This window comes from Schistocerca americana, chromosome X (assembly GCF_021461395.2).
Source record: "Schistocerca americana isolate TAMUIC-IGC-003095 chromosome X, iqSchAmer2.1, whole genome shotgun sequence".
Lineage (NCBI taxonomy): Eukaryota > Metazoa > Arthropoda > Insecta > Orthoptera > Acrididae > Schistocerca > Schistocerca americana.
In genome coordinates, this window is record NC_060130.1 from 198721140 (window position 1) to 198726056 (window position 4917).

The 4917-nt window shown below is 45.4% G+C and overlaps 1 pseudogene; it reads right to left on the reverse strand.

The window, feature by feature from the left end:
• Positions 1-2214: 2214 nt before the first annotated feature.
• LOC124556911 lies at positions 2215-2332 on the reverse strand (annotated as a pseudogene).
• Positions 2333-4917: the final 2585 nt, after the last annotated feature.

Sequence of the window (4917 nt, forward strand, 5' to 3'; positions counted from 1 at the left end):
TTCTCCGATTGCGAAAACATTCTGTTGGCACCCACCTACATAGGGAGAAATGATCATCACGATAAAATAAGAGAAATCAGATTCAAATGGCTCTGAGCACTATGTGACTCAACTGCTGAGGTCATCAGTCCCCTAGAACTTAGAACTACTTAAACCTAACTAACCTAAGGACATCACACAAATCCATGACCGAGGCAGGATTCGAACCTGCGACCGTATCTGTCGCACGGTTCCAGACTGTAGCGCCTAGAACCGCTCGACCACCCCAGAGAAATCTGGGCTCGCACAGAAAAATCTAGGTGCTCGTTTTTCCCAAGCGCCGTTCGAGAGTCGAACGGTAGAGAGACAGCTTGAAGGTGGTTCATTGAATCCTCTCCCAGGCACTTTGTTGTGAATAGCAGAGTAATCACGTAGATGTAGATGTAGAGATGTGTCCGAAAGGTAGGACATGTCGTTCAGTAGGTCATGCAGGTTCAAAAAAAAAAAAAGTTCATAAGTGTGTGAAATCTTATGGGACTCAACTGCTAAGGTCATCAGTCCCTAAGCTTACACACTACTTAACCTAAATTATCCTAAGGACAAACACACCCACCCATGCCCGAGGGAGGGCTCGAACCTCCGCTGGGACCAGCCGCACAGTTCATGACTGCAGCGCCTCAAACCGCTCGGCTAATTCCGCGCGGCTAAGATTTTGTATAATGTAATATCTTGCATATCTTGCATAGACACCTTTTATTCACCTGACGCGTTCCGCATCATTACGAAGTGTCGTATTCATGATCTATGGAACAAGTACTAATCTAATGTAATCCTTTGCCTGCTGAAGGCGCGCCACCTGCTCCGCGCGCTGAGGCTCAGTAGCCTGCGGCGTAATCCGGCTACCTGCACTGCGTGCCCGTCTCTTGGAGCCGCCGCCGGGACCGGATCGGTCCGCGCTGCTCAATCTGCCCTGTGCTGAATACTTCTCGGCTGAATACGACTCGCGCAGAGCCAGCGTGAGTTTTTGGCGACTTTGAGCTACAATACCACGGGCAATAGTTTTTGTAAAGAAATTTGGATATCTTGTACAACTTTATGCGTTCTCTTAAGAATAATAATGAAAAGAATTTTACAAGCCATATTGAGCCAGAAAATTGCAGGTAAATCGGCCAAAAAAATAGGCACCCGAAAAAATTTTGAAGTTTGACTTCTCGCATCTCCTGAACTAATGCTATGACGAACGTGAAACTTGGCATGTAGTAACCTAACAACACAAGGTTCTTGAATATAAAGTTTCATTTCCGTGGCACTTTTCAGTGAATGAATTAAGCACAAAATTGAAGATTTTGTAAAAACGTCAAAAATGCAGTATTTTCGTTCCGATTTTTCTAAAAAACTATGCTCCGTAAAACATACCAAGCTGTATAACTGGAATGAAAGTTGGCGCAAAAATCAGGCCCGAAAACAATGTAAACTTCGGGTTAGCATGTCTAGTAGTGTGAACGCACGATGAAAATTAAATTTAGAGTGCAATAGATTGACTGCACAACGATAAGGAATAAAAATTTTTATTCTCCTAATATTTTCCAATAATCTACAAATTAGTCGAAAAGATGTTGATTTTTATGAAAAAATGAAAGCAGGGTGTATTCGATAATTCTTCTTGAAATACAATTTTCTATTAATACTTCAAAGCAAGTCTCATTCGAGCAACAAATTTTAAGCCCCCCACTCTCCCCAGAACAACGAGTTTAATTTTCAATATTGGCTAACAACAGAGGCTAAGTAGCAAGAAAAATCGCACTGAGAAAAGAGTTTTAGCTTAGGCATGTTGTTTGTCGTTGATCAAAGGCATTTAAATCAGTTATGGAAAACATGTTTTGTACAAGTAGACCGAGTGTGATCTACATTTGTACTACTAAGAATAAAAGAATATAACTGTCTATGTTGAGTCTTAATAATTTAAATGTATCGTACGCAGATTAATGTATGGCTTTTGTTATACTGGCTCAATGTAAAAAAAAAAAAAAAAAAGCACACCCTCTTAAAGCCACGAGTGGCCTACCGGGACCTTCCGACCGCCGCGTCATCCTCAGGGGAGGATGCACATAGGAAGGGCGTCGGGTCAGCACACCGCTCTTCCACTCGTTACGATGGTGTTCTTGACCGAAGCCGCTACTATTCCGTCGAGTAGCTCCTCAATTGGCATCACGAGGCTGAATGCACCTCGAAAAATGGCAACAGCGCATGGTGACCTGGATGGTCACCCATCCAAGTCCCGACCACGCCCGACAGCGCTTAACTTCGGTGATCTCACGGGAACCGGTGTAACCACTGCGGCAAGGCCGTTGTCCATTCTGGCGCAATGTACTCGACGTAATTACACTGCTGGCCATTAAAATTACTACACCATAAAGAAATGCAGATGCTAAACGGGTATTCATTGGACAAATATGTTATACTAGAACTGACATGTGATTACATTTTCACGCAATTTGGGTGCATAGATCCTGAGAAATCAGTACCCAGAACAGCCACCTCTGGCCGTAATAACGGCCTTGATACGCCAGGGCATTGAGTCAAACAGAGCTTGGATGGCATGTACAGGTACAGCTGCCCATGCAGCTTCAACACGACACCACAGTTCATCAAGAGTAGTGACTGGCGTATTGTGACGAGCCAGTTGCTCGGCCACCATTGACCAGACGTTTTCAATTGGTGAGAGATCTGGAGAATGTGCTGGCCAGGGCAGCAGTCGAACATTTTCTGTATCCAGAAAGGCCCGTACGGTGGTGGTGGTGGTTGTTAGTGTTTAACGTCCCGTCGACAACGAGGTCATTAGAGACGGAGCGCAAGCTCGGGTTAGGGAAGGATTGGGAAGGAAATCGGCCGTGCCCTTTCAAAGGAACCATCCCGGCATTTGCCTGAAACGATTTAGGGAAATCACGGAAAACCTAAATCAGGATGGCCGGAGACGGGATTGAACCGTCGTCCTCCCGAATGCGAGTCCAGTGTGCTAACCACTGCGCCACCTCGCTCGGTAAAGGTCCGTACGGGACCTGCAACATGCGGTCGTGCATTATACTGCTGAAATGTAGGGTTTCTCAGGGATCGAATGAAGGGTAGCGCCACGGGTCGTAACACATCTGAAATGTAACGTCCTCTGTTCAAAGTGCCGTCAATGCGAACGAGAGGTGACGGAGACGTGTAACCAATGGCACCCCATACCTTAACGCCGGGTGATACGCCAGTATGGCGATGACGAATACACGATTCTAATGTGCGTTCACCGCGATGACGCCAAACACGGATGCGACCATCATGATGCTGTAAACAGAACCTGGATTCATCCGAAAAAATGACGTTTTGCCATTCGTACGCCCAGGTTCGTCGTTAGTACACCATCGCAGACGCCCCTGTCTGTGATGCAGCGTTAAGGGTAACCGCAGCCATGGTCTCAGAGCTGATAGTCCATGCTGCTGCAAACGTCGTCGAACTGTTCGTGCAGATGCAAACGTCCCAATCTGTTGACTCAGGGATCGAGACGTAGCTGCACGATCCGTTACAGCCATTCGGATAAGATGCATGTCATCTCGACTGCTAGTGATACGAGGCCATTGGGATCCAGCACGGCGTTCCGTATTACCCTCCTGAACCCCCCGATTCCATATTCTGCTATTCATTGGATTCGACCAACGCGAGCAGAAATGTCGCGATACGATAAACCGCAATCGCGGTAGGCTACAATCCGACCTTTATCAAAGTCGGAAACGTGATGGTACGCATTTCTCCTCCTTACACGAGGCATCAATACAACGTTTCACCAGGCAACGCCGGTCAACTGCTGTTTGTGTATGAAAAATCGGTTGGAAACGTTCCTCATGTCAGCGCATTGTACGTGTCGCCACCGGCACGAACCTTGTGTGAATGCTCTGAAAAGCTAATCATTTGCATGTCAGAACATCTTCCTGTCGGTTAAATTTCGCGTCTGTAGCACGTCAGCTTCGTGGTGTAGCAATTTTAATGGCCAGTAGTGTACATTTGCCACAGTACAGATATTGCGCCATCTCAATCACCAAGTCCGTTCATTTGCCAGTAAACTGGAACATATGAAGAAGCCAGGCTTAGTTTGAATAATTTTACACCTGTGGCATCTATTTCGCATGCTTCTTTTTGATCCGGCCTTTGGTCCGGCACTGGCGAAGTTAAAAATAGATTTATATATTTTTTTACATTTTTGATTTTTTTAGTAATTCATTCAGAAGCATCAATAAATTTTCTCAGATTTAGTTCCCAATGATTAGTAATGCTTCTTTGTCTCAAAGCAGGGTGCAACACGTAATGGAACGTTGCAAGTTTCGCACTGGTGTCTAGTTTCCCGGCGCACTTTTTGTTTCGTGCAAATTACGCATCTGTGCATTAGCGTACGACAGCAGCCGGAAAACGTCTCCCTGTGAATCGCAGAGGATTCTCGTCATCGTAGTGCCTTCCCCTACCACCTTTCCTCCGTTGTGTTGCATAGTTTTTTATAATCTCCCTTACGAGAAAAGGGAGATTGCCCTGTTACCGACCGGTGGAGAGCATGAGCATTTAGAATCCACAAATCCAGAATGTGGAAAACATATTTCTTATACCATTTCACAGTCTTACGCACTGATCCCACAGAGCTCAGTAACATGTCAAAACGTCAACTGCACCCATACTCGAATTGCAATCTACGATAAATTGCGGTATCTTTATTTTTTGGCCAGTATTTCTGTCAGTCTTCTCTGTTTCAACCATTTGTGTTGTGTGACTTGCGGTCAACATGTACACCTCTCTCTTATCACACCACTTGATAGCAAGGACCTTGTCAGTGGACCTACACTCAGTTTCTCCTTGTGTGTCTTATAGACAGATCGAAATTCGGTCTGAAATTGTTGTTTCTGATAACGTATG